The sequence below is a fragment of the Macaca fascicularis genome, chromosome 8 (assembly GCF_037993035.2).
Source record: "Macaca fascicularis isolate 582-1 chromosome 8, T2T-MFA8v1.1".
NCBI classification, from domain to species: Eukaryota; Metazoa; Chordata; class Mammalia; order Primates; family Cercopithecidae; genus Macaca; species Macaca fascicularis.
Genome location: NC_088382.1, coordinates 140731624 through 140748203, shown reverse-complemented (window position 1 = coordinate 140748203; position 16580 = coordinate 140731624). Strand labels below are relative to the sequence as shown.

The 16580-nt window shown below is 39.0% G+C and overlaps 1 long non-coding RNA gene across 1 annotated transcript in view; it reads right to left on the bottom strand.

Annotated features, from left to right (window-relative positions):
- Positions 1-16580, bottom strand: part of LOC107130697 (uncharacterized) — a 276412-nt gene that overhangs the window by 235829 nt on the left and 24003 nt on the right. Inside the window, exon 2 of the long non-coding RNA XR_012416642.1 lies at positions 5381-5492. This is a non-coding gene — a long non-coding RNA (uncharacterized lncRNA). The remainder of the gene's footprint in view (positions 1-5380; positions 5493-16580) is intronic.

Genomic DNA, 16580 nt, shown 5'->3' with positions numbered 1-16580 from the left:
TAGAATATCTAAATGATTGTAATTTATGCATAAATTACAGGGTTAAACAATTGGCTACTTAGTGCACGCTTCTTCGAAAAGATGAACCTTGAGTAGAAACTTGAAGGAGATGATAAAGGAATTAGCCAAGGAAATACTGGGGAAAAGACCATTCCAGGTAAAGCCAATGGCTACAGTTAAAAGTTTCAATATAGATTCATGGTTGGTGTGTTTTGAGAACCTTTGAAGGCTTCTAGGGCTAGAGTGAAGTGAGATTGAGGGAAAGTTACAGAAAAGATAGCAAGGAACCAAATTAGATAGACCTTTGTAGACCATTGTAAGGGCTTTGATTTTTACCCTGGGATATACAGGAAGTCATTGCAGGACTTTGAGTAGAAAAGGAACATGGTCTCTTTACTTGTTTGAAAGATCACCATATATTATTTCCCAGGCAGGGAGCAAGGACAGCATCGGAGTGTCTCTGTGGATCTCCCGGTGGGGAATGGCCGTGGGTCTACCTAGGGTGTCATCAGAGGACATGGTGAGTGTAGTTGGACTCTGGGTACATTTGAAGAAACTTACAACAGAATTTATGGACATACCGTTTGTTTAGTGTAAGTGAGAGGGGTCAGGGTCTTTGAGAAACTACGAGGATAGGGATATGGAAGGCTATGGGTGGAGCAGGCTGGGGTGTAGAGGAGATGAGGAGTTCAGCTGAGGATATGAAATGTTGTTATCAGAGAGCAGCAGCCTTTTCCTGTAGGTCCTGCAGAAAAGCCTAAGGGAGGATCCTGGCCTGGCATCTGTGAAGCTGAACCACAGGAAACAGTTCCTTTTGTAGGTCAACTCTGGACACATCACTCTGCTACTGGGAATTTCTTATCCTGGTCCCAGGATCCCCCTGTGAACAGATGGGTGGAGGACAGTGTCCTGCAGGGGAGAGGCTTGTGTTACTACCAGAGCTGGGAAGAGACACTAAGGAGGCAAAACATCCAATGTTCCTTACTGTGCTTTCTTCTCTCCCTCTCTCTCTTTTTAAAAATAAATCTTTATATAAACTTATTATATTCTAAGTTCTTTACAAGTGAATATTTACTTGCTTAATACTCATAATAATTCTATGAGTTGAGTATTAGTTATTAATCCTCATTTTACACATAGGGAAACTGAGGAAGAGAGAAGTCAAATGACTTGCCCGTTCAGGCCACACAGTTTGTAAGCAGCACTGCAGAGTTTAAACCCACACCATCTGGCTGTGCAAGCCACATTCTTACCATTTTACTTTTTTAAATGATGATGGTGATTTTTATATATAGACAAGGAAATAGATCCAACAATGTGCTACATTTTTTAAAAAGGATTTTCAAAATAGGATGATTAATATGATTTACTTACATATTAAACTACACTTTAAAAATATATGAATGGATTTTCTATTTAGAAAACCCCATTGTCTCAGCCCAAAATCTCCTTAAGCTGATAAGCAAGTTCAGCAAAGTCTCAGGATACAAAATTAATGTGCAAAAATCACAAGCATTCTTATACACCAGTAACAGACAAACAGAGAGCCAAATCACGAATGAACTTCCATTCACAATTGCTTCAAAGAGAATCAAATACCTAGGAATCCAACTTACAAGGGATGTAAAGGACCTCTTCAAGGAGAACTACAAACCACTGCTCAGTGAAATAAAAGAGGACACAAACAAATGGAAGAACATACCATGCTCATGGATAGGAAGAATCAATATCGTGAAAATGGCCATACTGCCCAAGGTTATTTATAGATTCAATGCCATCCCCATCAAGCTACCAATGAGTTTCTTCACAGAATTGGAAAAAACTGCTTTAAAGTTCATATGGAACCAAAAAAGAGCCCGCATCTCCAAGACAATCCTAAGTCAAAAGAACAAAGCTGGAGGCATCACGCTACCTGACTTCAAACTATACTACAAGGCTACAGTAACCAAAACAGCATGGTACTGGTACCAAAACAGAGATATAGACCAATGGAACAGAACAGAGTCCTCAGAAATAATACCACACATCTACAGCCATCTTATCTTTGACAAACATGAGAGAAACAAGAAATGGGGAAAGGATTCCCTATTTAATAAATGGTGCTGGGAAAATTGGCTAGCCATAAGTAGAAAGCTGAAACTGGATCCTTTCCTTACTCCTTATACGAAAATTAATTCAAGATGGATTAGAGACTTAAATGTTAGACCTAATACCATAAAAATCCTAGAGGAAAACCTAGGTAGTACCATTCAGGACATAGGCATGGGCAAAGACTTCATGTCTAAAACACCAAAAGCAATGGCAGCAAAAGCCAAAATTGACAAATGGGATCTCATTAAACTAAAGAGCTTCTGCACAGCAAAAGAAACTACCATCAGAGTGAACAGGCAACCTACAGAATGGGAGAAAATTTTGGCAATCTACTCATCTGACAAAGGGCTAATATCCAGAACCTACAAAGAACTCAAACAAATTTACAAGAAAAAAACAAACAACCCCATCAAAAAGTGGGCAAAGGATATGAACAGACAGTTCTCAAAACAAGACATTCATACAGCCAACAGACACATGAAAAAATGCTCATCATCACTGGCCATCAGAGAAATGCAAATCAAACCACAATGAGATACCATCTCACACCAGTTAGAATGGCGATCATTAAAAAGTCAGGAAACAACAGGTGCTGGAGAGGATGTGGAGAAATAGGAACACTTTTACACTGTTGGTGGGATTGTAAACTAGTTCAACCATTATGGAAAACAGTATGGCGATTCCTCAAGGATCTAGAACTAGATGTACCATATGACCCAGCCATCCCATTACTGGGTATATACCCAAAGGATTATAAATTATGCTGCTATAAAGACACATGCACTCGTATGTTTATTGCAGCACTATTCACAATAGCAAAGACTTGGAATCAACCCAAATGTCCATCAGTGACAGATTGGATTAAGAAAATGTGGCACATATACACCATGGAATACTATGCAGCCATCAAAAAGGATGAGTTTGTGTCCTTTGTAGGGACATGGATGCAGCTGGAAACCATCATTCTTAGCAATCTATCACAAGAACAGAAAACCAAACACCGCATGTTCTCACTCATAGGTGGGAACTGAACAATGAGATCACTTGGACTCAGGAAGGGGAACATCACACACAGGGGCCTGTCATGGGGAGGGGGGAGGGGGGAGGGATTGCACTGGGAGTTATACCTGATGTAAATGACAAGTTGATGGGTGCAGCACACCAACATGGCACAAGTATACATATGTAACAAACCTGCACGTTATGCACATGTACCCTACAACTTAAAGTATAATAATAATAAATTAATTTAAAAAAAAAAGAAAATTAAAAATATATGAATGGAACAGTAGGAACCAGCAGGGCAGCAATAATAACTAACATTTATTTAGAACCCAACATTATTCTAAAGCATTTTAGTGCAGCGTTTCACCTGAAACACCTAACAACCCAATGAGGTAGCTTCTTTTATTATTCCCATTTTATAAAAAAGGAAACTGAGGTACACAACCTAAGATATCCATCCAAAAACACACAGTTAATAAGTAACAGGGACAGGATTCAACCCCTGGAAGCCTGGCTCCAGAATCCAAAAACCTTTTTTATTCCTTTTTTTTTTTTTTTTTTTTTTTTGAGACAGAGTCTCGCTCTGTCACCCAGGCTGGAGTGCAGTGGCCGAATCTCAGCTCACTGCAAGCTCTGCCTCCCAGGTTTACGCCATTCTCCTGCCTCAGCCTCCCGAGTAGCTGGGACTACAGGCGCCCACCACCTCGCCCAGCTAGTTTTTTGTATTTTTTAGTAGAAACGGGGTTTCACCTTGTAGGCCAGGATGGTCTCAATCTCCTGACCTCGTGATCCACCCGTCTTGGCCTCCCAAAGTGCTGGGATTACAGGCTTCAGCCACTGTGCCCGGCCCCTTTTTTATTTCTTTATAATTTTATGTATTCTCAAAAATTATTGCAATAGCGTAGTACCATTGTTACTGTTACACATAGCAATACAGCAATATTCATTTTGAAACAGAAAAGTTTGTTTGATCACTGGTATCACAGTGGGAATGAAATCCTGTGTAACCATGGGGACTCCAGTAACTAAATGTGATGTGTGGCATGGTACACTGAAGGGTCCATGCTACTGGGAACTTTCTAAATTACATTGTCCTGGGTCTCAGGAAGCAAACACTCTGCCTCCATCCCCTTTGCCAATAACACACAGCAGGTTCACTTCTCAAAGTTATGCAAAGTGCATTGTGCAGGTGTCAGCACTGAGGCAGATAAAATTATTTTCAGTTTTGAACTTTCAGCTGTTTGTGTGCCCAGGGTGGTCCCTGCTGGGGCCTCTGCAAGCACAGAGTAAACCAAAGGGATGTAAACAAATAAGTAGTGAGGCCTGTATTGCATTTAAGAAGCAGAATCTGAAAAGGCAGCGTAAAATGGATATTTATGGGCATCTCAGGAGCTTTCTCTGTCCTCAGTATTGGAGTCAGACACTGTAAGCATTATAAGGACCACCCTTTTTAAAAAGAACAATAAGAACAAAGGCCCTAGCTAGCGGCCAAGACCCCTACCAGCATCACCACTGTGTTCTTCTAGACCTTCTAGCAGACTCCCCATTGAATCAAACTTCTGTTTATCCATCTCCTGATTTCTGAAGGATTCACACTGTCATCCCTCTCCACACCCCTTACTAGATCAAAAGATACTAAATAATTAATAATAATAATAATAATAATGAACTACTACCATAGATTTTGCACCTTCTCCTGGTTCTATACTGTACAAAGCACGTTAGTATATAAACTTCAATTTTTACAGCAACCCTGCAATTTGCATACTTCTGATTCAATTGTACAGGTGGGGAAGCTGAGGATTACAGAGGTTAAATGACACTTCCAAAGCCACACAGCTATGTAATAGTGTTGGTGTCAGAATTCAAGCCCAGGTTCAATGATTTCTGAGACCACAACCTGTCAACTCTAACAGATGGCTTCTTTCTCAGACAATCTATGGCCACATGCATGCTGAAATCTCTTGATCCTATCGCAGCTCCTGTGAACAGAGGTGAGGTGAAATAAATATTTGATTGATTAATTAAAATAAGTTACATCTTCTGAGGAATTATAGGGGAATTTGAGTACTTATGCATCTTTACCAATTGGAACGTTCAGCCCTCACTCTTCTACTTCTTGGAGTTCAGCCTGCAGATTTCAAAGCTCAGGCCAAGGGCCTCTGAAATCATTCAGTATGGGCTGCATATATATCAATCATTTAGCATATGTGACATATGCTGAGTTAATACCAGTATCCTGGAAAGAACACCTCCAAGAACAGGAGCATGAAGTTCTGCTCACCTAAAGATTCTGTTCTTCCTTGGCAGCATAGACTTGAGTAATCCATTAGACTCTCAGGCCTGTTTCTTTCTCGCATAATGGGAAGCATATATGTTCTACCTCTTTTGTAAGTCTGTTGGGAGAAGAAAATTAAATTGAGGTAAACCATACACAACGCTTAACACAAAGTGGCCATCATATAGTATGCTCTCAACAAATACTTGACTTGATGTTATAGTTGTTATTTTAAAGCACTACAAAAATGTAAAGTATTGTTACATTTGTGATTATTTTATTTTGTGTTCCCCAAAAACACACAGCAAGATCTGAGAAAGCAGAGACACTGGAATTTTTTTCTTTCATCACATCTATGTCCAGACATTCGTCATTTTTCACCTGAATTACTTAAATAGCTGCTTAACTATTCCTTTTCCTTTTAATGTCTTTCCTCCAATTTATTTTCCACAATCAACAAAACAAATCTAAGTCCATTCCATGAAAAAAGCTATCAGGATGTCCCATTGCATAGGGAATGAAAGACAAAGTCTTTGGCACGTTACGTAAAACCTTCCATGACCATGATCTTCTCTTTGAGCCTGATCTGCCTCTACGAAACCTCCCACCCTATTTTCCATTAATGCTGTGGTCCATTTTATATGATTTTCCCTTGAAAGTGGGACTCCATTCTCGTTATCTAGGCTGGTCCCATCTTCTATAGCTCACTTTACCATCTTCTGCTTCTACCCCAGTGGACACAGGTATTATCTCTCCAACCAAGCCAAAGTTTTCTAATCCCCAAGCACATAAAAGTGTCCTTCCTTCTCAACCACTCAACCACTCAATCAGGAAAAGTCCTACCAGTCTTCAAGACTGTGCTCAAATATCACTTTCTCAGGAATGTATTTCCTAACTCCCCTGACAGAGTCAAATGAACACTTGAGTGCTCCATCAGTACTTGGATCTCACTTTGGTTACAGCACTTGTCACATTATGTTGTGGATGTTTCATACATGTCTTCACCATCCCACCGTCTATACTATGAGTCCCTTAGGGGACTCTGATCAACTTTGTTTTTCTAGTTTCTAACACATAGAAAGCATCCAAAATAATTCTAAATTTCAGAGGTAAAGAAAGAAAGCAAATATCAGAGGTCTCTCCCAAGCACTGTGTATAGGAAATTTTTCTTTTGAATGTATTTGGTGCTATCATTAAAAATCATCAGAAAGGTAAATAATAAGCAGTGAAAGATGAAGAAGATTGAAATGAGAATGGGAATAATATGGGAAGTGGGAAGGATAATGATGACTATACAATGGAATTGTCAGTGAAATGAGCAACTAACTTAAATTAGGAACTATTCACAAAAAGAATTGTGAAGATAATTTGGAAAAAGTTTAAGAAGAGTTTGTGTGGAAAAGAGAAATTGTTAACTTTCATATTTAACAATGACAGCTATTAGAACATGACATGGGAGCAAAAAGTAATTATCATGTGTAACACAAGTTCAGCATGGTGGACCCTCAACTCATGATTATTGACTGATCAATTATCAATTGAAGAATGTGACCAGCAGGTTGTTTCTTTAGTTCATGGTACAACACGTGTATTAACTGCCTTAACTAAGTCAGTATTATAAATATTCCAAAAATCACTGTGTATTAATCAGCCAGAGCTGCTATCACAAATTACCATAGACTGGGTGGCTTAAACAATAAACATTTATTTCTCAGAGTTCTGGAAGCTGGGAAGTCCAAGATCAAGATGCCAGCAGATTTGGAGTCTGGTGAGCACCAGCTCTCTGGTTCATGGATGAAGCCTTCTTGCTGTGCCCTCACATGGTGGAAGAGATGGCTGAGTTTCCTTGGGTCCCTGATATAAGTACACTAATCCCTCTCATGAGGTCTCCAGTCTCATCACCTGATTACCTCCCAAGGGCTCCACCTCCATATATCATCACTCTGGGGATTAAATTTCAACAGATGCATTTTGGGAGGACACAAACATTCAGTTTGTAACACGCGTGAAAATATTTCTTAAATACTTTATAAAAATAACATACCACAGAGGAACAGCATGGGCATGGAATGAAGCAGCACGAAACAATGGAATTAACGTTGCATTTGGGAGTTCAAATCTCACCCTAACTGTGTAATGTTGGAAATTCTACTTTTCCTAACTATGTCTCCGTTGTTTTTCCTCTTTAAAATGAAGGGTTTTCTGTTCTTGTGATAGTTTGCTAAGAATGATGGTTTCCAGCTGCATCCATGTGCTGACGAGTTGATGGGTGCAGCACACCAACATGGCACAAGTATACATATGTAACAAACCTGCACGTTATGCACATGTACCCTAGAACTTAAAGTATAATAATAATAAATAAATTAAAAATAAATAAATAAATAAATAACCTTAAAAAAATAAAATAAAATGAAGGGAATCACACCTTCTTCATAAAATTGCTATAAAAATTAAATGAGCTAAAATAGTAGGTTAGTTCTTTGATTTTTTTTTTTTTTCTAAAAATCAATTGTTTGGGTCCAAAGAATAAGACCTGGTTACTGGTTCTGAGCTTTCCTAGTTTTAAGTGAACAGCTATAAAAGGCAAACTGTCATATCACGTTGAACTTTAATTTCAATGAAATGCACATCTCATGCTCTTCTTCACTTCCCCATGTAATCCTGGCACCTTCAAGGCTTGTGCTTCCCTCCATCATTGTTTCGGCAGCAGTCACATTATGAATTGTTGATAATTTCATCAAAGTCTGCATGGTTACTAACTTTGGGTGTGAGCTACAGCATTTTCATCTGCCATTTTTATATCAAACACATTCAAGGATCACACAAAACATAACCTGGGGAAGGCTTGCTCTCCTTTTGCTCTTGTTCCTGTCTCCTTTGATTTTCTAAATGGGAATTGTTCTAATGTGCATGTGTCTCAAAGGCTGTCTGCATAATTCAAAATTAAGTGGACAGTGGACAAGTATTTATTGGGTGGGAGAGGGCCAGAAGCTAGGATGTACATTTTACATACATTGTCTCTAATTTAGTAAACAAGCATGGTGATGTGTAAAATCTATTTATACCCCCTTGTTACAGATGAGAAAACCGAAGCTCTGAGAAGCCCTGAAAGTTGGGTGACAGCAGAGCTGAGCTTCATTTGGGGATCTGTTTGACTTCACAGCCTTTGCTCTTTCTGGAACATTAGGCAAACTCTCATGCTACAACCTTTCTCCAAATGGCCTATCACTGTCACTCGGTTCATATCTACTATAGTTTCTTGATTACATTTTCATTACTCTGGTCAAGTTGGAAAATTCCCTGCCTGAAGTCATGAGTCCCTTATCTCATGCTTCTTTGACTGAAATCTTGAGTCTCTTATCAATTCTTGTCATCCATTCTCAAAGATTGGAAATCTATTTTCATAGTTGCCGAGCATGCTCTTGGTCCAAAACAAATAAATTACTAAGAAAAGTAACGAGGTTGTCATGTGCTTCCCCACAAACTCCATAGCCTGGCTTAGATGGAATAGAAGGGGGCCCTGACCCCAGATCACTACAACTGGGAGCTGGCCATACCCACAAGAGGCCACCCTACCCATCAGTCACCCACTTTGTCCAAGCCATTTTCACAGTCAAATTCCTCACCAGGAGACACAGTAAAAGATCCATGGAACTTTAGGCCACAGCTGCCCTTTGATCACTTCAGACTTCCTTTGCCAAGACAGAAGCAAGCAAGGAAAGACTCATTATCCTGACAGGAGTAACTGATGACCCACTCAGAGGATCTAAGTAGGTGACCCTCATTACCTGTTTCAGACATCCACTGTTTCATAACTGGCATAGGAAACAAAGAGTTTGATACTCAAGTGGCCTACAGACCATCACTTGGTGACCTTTGCCTAATCTTGACGGTAAGTAGTCAAGAACTGAAGCCACTGCCTGAGAAAAGCATAGTGACCAATGGCTCAGATTCCTCAGGGATAAGAGTCTGTGCCACTGATTAAGACCAGCATAGGTAGTAGTTAATGGTGAAGGGAAACTAGATTGGTAAGGAAAGCAATGTGATTCGGTTACAGCTCCAAGACCACCTACAAAAGCAAGGGTTATACATCATCCTGCTAACATTTTCTTACAAGTTTCCCCAAGAAAGACACAATCCAGGATCCTGGAGAAGTTGATCTCCAATGGACTAAACTTAACATAAGCAACAAGCATATTTGAACAGAGCAACAGAGCAAGGAGTGGGCTACGGTGGATGCTGTGATGTGCCACCTCCATCCCCTTCAGGACTGATGCACTCATCTTCCCAGCTGCCAAGAGTGCTGCCTGATGGAGGATCACTACTTTGCTCCTCTCTGGGAATTGCCTCCAGTCACAGGAATGAGCTACCCTCAAGGTTACACCCTCACTCTGGGGCAGCCCTCATCTAATGACTAGTCTATGCGAGGTAAAAAACCCAGGCCCCTTGCCTCAGTTGGGACAACCCTGAAAAGCCTCCTAGCTTCAGAGCCCCACATGTTTTTGGCTGAGTTATCTATGTTAACTGTGTTCCAATTTAACTTTTCCCTCTGCCCAATCCTGCCTTTCCTCACTTCCTCATGGAATACTCCCAGTAAACCTACTGAATACATATCAGATGTGTTTCTAGGAAACCTGGCCAGATTTTACATCTATACAGTGTTTGTTCATTTTTTCAAACAATTATAATAATAACTGATTTACATTCTACTACCCTTTATCTTCCACCCCTCCTTTTCAATTTTATATCCAATCAATGAATTCACTGTGATCTATAGAGTCATTCATACTGTCTCGCCATCACAAACATACATTCTGTTCACTAAGTGTTTGACTCTGCTTTTTTTTTTTCTCAAAATATTTTATTTAAGAATGAATATATTTTCTTGTTTTCCTATTTGGCACCACTGTTTAACTCTTAAACAATTTAAATATTTCCCTCTGGGAGACTGGAATTTATTTTGCATGATTACACAACATAAGATAGTCATTGCATTCTCTGTCTGTCTGGATGAAGGTTCTGTCTTAGGTAAGCAGTCTGCTACTTGCAGCCTCTACAACCTTAGACAACTCCTGGTGTCTTTTCTTGGGTCAAGACTGTGGCTCAGCAGCTTTGTGCTCTCCACTCTCCTTATCATTATTCTGATTATCTTCAGGCCTGGGACCTTGATACCCACAGAATGAGGCTGCCAGATTTAGCAAATAAAAATACAGGAGACCCGGTTAAATTTAAATTTGAGATAAGCAAAAATGAAATTTTAATATAAGGGTACACCAACTATTGCGTGGACATCCATGCAATGATGGAAACATAGTTAAACTAAAAGTTGTTTATTGCTTATTTGAAACAAATTTAAGTGAGTGTCCTGTATTTTATCTGGAAACCTTAACATAAACTATATTAGAAAATTTTTTAAAACTCTAGAACACTCACCATAGTCTTCAAAGTACTGGATTTGGAGGAAGATTTGAGTTTGAATCCAAGCTCTTAGTTGTGTGACTACAAGGTAGTTATTTGAATTTGCCAATTCTTGGTTTGTTAATCTGTAAAATGGGCATAATTGGACCTACCCTGCTTTCCAGGTCCTGATAGGGATCAGAAATGGTGACAAGGATGTATGTGTTATAATATGAATATGTAAGCAGAGGCTCTAAGTTGACAGGATAAATACTGTACCTGGAAGCTCTATCTTTGGTACAATGCTATGCCCATATTTAAGGTTTGATTTATATTCATAAACTACTCTTCAGTAGGCTTGAGCCAATTTACGACTGGTAGATGAGAATGTCTGTTTTCTCTCCTAAACCAATGCCAAGTTATATTAAGTAATTTCAGTCATTAGTATGTCTGCGATATTATCAAGTGTAGTTGATAAAAACTAATGTTCATAGTCTAACCTTGCAGTGCAGTGTCATCTCACATGAATAATGGTTCTATTATCAGGAATAGGTAATGCAGACTCCTTTACAGGATGGATTGTTCAGGTTCAGCATAGTTTGTCCTTAGCAAATAACAAATAATACTTTATTACTTTATGTCTGACACACCAATTAATGTCAAGGTTTAAATTGCTCCAGCCTCTGCCCACCCATTAAGAGATGATTTGCTCATTGGAATCTTATTGAGATGGATTTACAAGAAGTTAATATATTGGAAAGAAGGCCTTCTAAAAGCCAGGACTGCCATTAGCCATCTTGAAGTCTTTACGAAGGTTACTAAACTTCTCTAGGACTCTGTCAATTAAAAGAGATAATCTCTCAACCCTTCCAGTCTGTGACAGTCTCTGAATCTATAGTTTGAGGTTTAATTACTGTTATATGGATATTAAACTCTAATTCATGTCTTACATAAAGATGTTATTCATTGAGCCCAATGTTATTTGTGAATCAGGTACTAAGGAATGCATTTAAGGAAGTTTATTTACTTATTCTTTTCTATATATTTATTCTCCTCAAATAATTTTCAACACACGACTATGAGAACATTAATTAGGCCAAATTAATTAGGACAAAAACCAAGAGCCAAGAATAGTGCAAGTAGAAAAAACTTTGGCTAATGATAACCATTGTAGTAGAATGCCCAACTTAGCTACGAGCTTCCTGGTTGGCAAGGCAAAAAGGACAATGCAATCAACCTCAGTAGATATGTACGTCTCAAAATCTGACCAATGGAGGAAAAATATCTGTTCTTCAGGAAAAAGTGTGTTTTCAACTTTGTTCTCTTCCACTGAATTCTATGTGGGCATTTATAAAAATCGTTGTTACATCATTGAAATGACATATATTCTTATACATGAGGATATAAGGATATACATCTAATATATGTCAAATACAAGGATATATGTCTATTTCCTTATACTAGGTCAAATACTTGAAGGTTCATGAACTCCCTCACACATCCTTGATTTCACTTGACTATCCAAAATGTAAATGTGGTACAAGGCATCATCAGAAGTCTTTGATACCTTTTTATAGCCTCAGTTCATGACACCTGTTAGAGTAACTGTACACCTGTACCATCTAAAATAATAGCCATTAGTTATCGCTGTCTATTGGATATTTGCAGTATGGGTGGTTCAAATTGAGATATGTTCTAATTTAAAATATACACTGGATTTCAATACATACTGTTTTCAAGGAAAAAAGTAAAATATCTCATTATTAATTTGTATATTAATTAGAGAACATTGGTACTATTTGGATAGAGTAAAAATGTAACTAAAATTCATTTCACCTGTTTCTTTTTACTTTTTATAACGTAGTCACCAGAAATTTAAAATTGCATACGTGGCTTGCATTTGTAGCTCATGTTATATTTCTACTGGGCAACATCCATGTATAACAACAGTAGTAATAAAATCATAGATTTTTGAGAAGCAAACAGGTGCAGACAGTTAGTGGTTGCTATAGATGTATTATTTCATTTTCCATACGGTAATACCTCATGTCAAACCGAGTCAGAGAGGCTTAGGTACTTGGTTCAACATTGCAAAACTAGTATGTGTCAGTTGCATAAACCAATTTCCAAAAAAACCTTTCTCATCCTTTAAAGTTCTAAGTCTTCTGGTCCTGTTGAGAAGTTGTTCATTTTGTCACCATAATCACATTAATCAATATTGTTTAGAGATCAGAGAACTGAATTACAATGGGGCAGATTTAGGTTTCAGTCCTGTCTCTGCTATCAGCTTAGTTCTCACCACCGGACCTCACTTTACCTTCTTTAACCAGATTATCTAATTAGCTAATGTGTGTTAGTGTTTATTATGCTTTAGGCACTTATCTAAGCACTTTACCTATTAACTTATGCAACCATCATTACAACTTGTAAGGCAGTTACTACTATAGGTGTATTTTTCAATGAAGAAAACAGGGCATTAAGAGGTTAATCAACTTTCTGAAGATCTTACCACCAGGAAATGGAAGAGGCAGAATTTGGATGAGTTTGTTTAGCTCTAGAATCCATGTGCATAAGTTCTAGTGGCACCCAGGATGGAACCAGGGGGCAGTCTGTTCTGGGTGTGGGTAATAAAGAAGTGCATTGTCTTAAAGAACTTGAAAACAATAATACACCCGGCTAAACGTCAATCTGTGTTTACTGTCACCAAGCACTGGCAATTCTAAATGATTTCAGGGAGAAAAATACATGTCGCTCCAAATTATTTGTTGGTCAAACAATTGCTGCTATTAATGTTGAGTTTTACTGATGTGTGTATAAGTTTCAAATAGGCACATGCTTATTGTCCATTAATAAAAGATAAAGTTAATTCAGAGGACTCTCAGTTCTAGAGTAGGCCCCTAACACAGGCAGGACTAGCTGCACACATTGGTTTAGAGAGTAAGCTTGTAACAATTAGGAATCGTTTAGACTCACTTCAGGTACAGGTGTAGTTTGTATCTCCAACCTCTGTGGTAGTACATATTTTTATATTTAACCAACAGTTGAAAAATAAAGAATGAGAGCACAGTGATGGCAAAGATAAAGAAAAAGTGTCTGAGTTGCTTCCATTCTATCTTTCTATGTGGTAATAGGGAATGTTTATTTCTGTTTATAATGTCAAACAATCACACAGTGTGAAATCCAAAGTGAAATATTTTCATTTGTGAAGTAAACATTTTAGTTTATTCATGAAACATATTCATTCCATTACATGATTATTACTGAAAATGCTTGTGCCCTACAGAACAAGGACGTATCAAAAACAGACATAATTTCAGTATCAACTATGGTGTATCTACCACTTAACTCTCAGAGTTTCTAGGAACAGCAGCCTCTGCATGTCCTGTCTGATGTAAAATGCCACGTTTTATGATTATGTCAATTCTCAATCTTCCTATTTCAGAATGTAGGCAGTTCAGAGGGCCTGAAATCCTTCTACAAATTGAAGCAGGGAATAAATAAACAAAGCTCATTTATACCGAGCCCCCACAGTCATTTTCTTCATTTTATTCTGGACCTTCTTGACTGTGTTTCTCAGAAATGTGGTTCCCAAACCACAATGTAAAGATGATGTTTCTTTGTGCCTTTGATCCCAAAGTCCTCCCCAACTTCATTTCCAAGGAAACTCTTGCAGTTTCCCTGGATGTGCCATGATCTTCCTCTCTTTCTACATGCATGTCTGTTCCTCCCTCTACCTGGAGATTCTCCCTACCCTCCTTCTCTATGACCCACCTTAGGCTTTGGAAACAGCTCACTCCTCCTTTAGGATTCATCTTACATGTGAACATCCCATGGGAAAACCCTCCTGACAAAGTTACTGATTACTTATTTATTGAACACATGCAATAATCCTCAGATTGCTGGTTTACATGTCTGCTTCCTCTTCCCTCACCTTAAAAGTGACCTGCTGAAGTTTAGGAATAACTTTCTCAGTATTGTGCTAAATAAGAGGCCTGGAACAAAGTCTGTCTCCTAGTATTGCCTCAATAAATCTTTAGCTAATAAATTCTTGAATGAGGTCCAATATTATCTGAATGCTTAGGCTGATGCCCCTAGGGAAGAATATGATAACATTTAAAACAATAAGGAAAAATTATCTAAGCCTGAGGTTCCTGGAAAATAGCCTGAGGCAAATCTTAATGTCTGAGTACAATGCCTGGCCACAGGAGAAAGGAAAAAAAGGGAAGACAGAGAAGGAAGAAGAAAAAACACAAGCTTGGCATGACTAAACTGTTCCAAGTTTCAGACAAAAATATATTGGTCATGGGAGATGTCCCTGAAAAAATGGAATGGAACTACTGTGTTTCACTGCCTCAGAGGGAAGAATGAGCAATTTCTCCACCAGCTCTTTAGCATCTCTGTGTCTCACTGGTCCAAGTTCGCCCCATAGGATGTGAACTCCTCCATAGTGCTTGGCTATGTGGCCTGAACCCTCTAGACAGCCTCTTGGGAAGCTGGAGCCTCATGGGTCTGGTGGGGTCAGACAAGGTCTGCTGCTGCCACAGTTCTCAGCACTGGGGGCTCCATGGAGACCATTGCTGAAGCCTGACTCTTGTCCCCAGAAGAGGCAGTGGCAGGACATAGGTGATGGGGACCTTAGCCAGGTTTGCTGCTGCAGAAATGGCAGGAGCCAAATTTGGGAAAAGAGCAAGTGACTAATGCTAAGCAGCTTATCAGAAGTGCATCAACTGGGTTCACTACATAATGAACAACAACAAATAGCAGCTGATGTGTACTAAGCATTTACATTGGATCAGACCCCATATTGGGTCCTGGGGTCACAGCGGTGAGCAGAAAAATGACACAGTCCTTTTTCATAGAGCGTAAATGGTTTGATGAAGAAAGTAAACATTAATCAAACAATCACCAAGTAAATGAAAACTTGTAAATATGAAAAGAACAACTAAGAAAAAAGTTCTTCATAAGTTTATGTCAGAGTTTATGTCATCTTTTCAAATCCTGTGATAGGAATTATTTGCCAAATAAGGGTGTCAGGGAAAGATTCTCTGAGTGTATAAAAATGAAGTAGAAATATTAAGGATAAAAAGGAGCCATGGAGGTCAAGAGAATGGAGGAGGAAAATATAGACACACGAGCAGCAGTGGGCAGAGGCCAACTGGTGGTGTGGAGAAGGTGCTTAGAAGATGTAATGAAAGAAGTTACTCTCCAGGCGCGGTGGCTCATGCCTGTAATCCCAGAACTTTGGGAGGCTAAGGTGGGAGGATCATCTGAGTTCAGGAGTTCGAGACCAGTCTGGTCAACATGGCAAAACTCTGTCTCTACTAAAAACACAAAAATTAGCCAGATTCAGTGGCACATGCCTGTGGTCCCAGCTACTCGAGAGACTGAGGCTGGAGAATTGCTTGTACCCATGAGGGAGAACTTGCAGTGAGCCAAGATCACAGCACTGCACTCCAGTCTGGGTGACAGAGCAAGACTCCATTAAAAAAAAAAAAAAAAAGAAAGAAAGAAAAGAAAAGAAAGAAAGATGTTGAAGATGTTGTTCTGGGCCAGGTGAAGATGGAGAGCTAGACAGAGGATGGCTCAACGGATGCCATGGAATCCATTCAGGGAATTTCTGCCTTAACCATAAAGGCAATAGGAAGCTACCAGAAGAATGTAAGGAGACCCATGAAGAAGCTAGCTTAGCTTGTACTGAAGAAGAGATGGTGGAGTTGAAAATAAACGCAGAGAGATATGAGGTTGACTATGACAAGATGTCTTACAATAGCAATGGGACAAAACTGGAGAATGGTTATAGCAGACT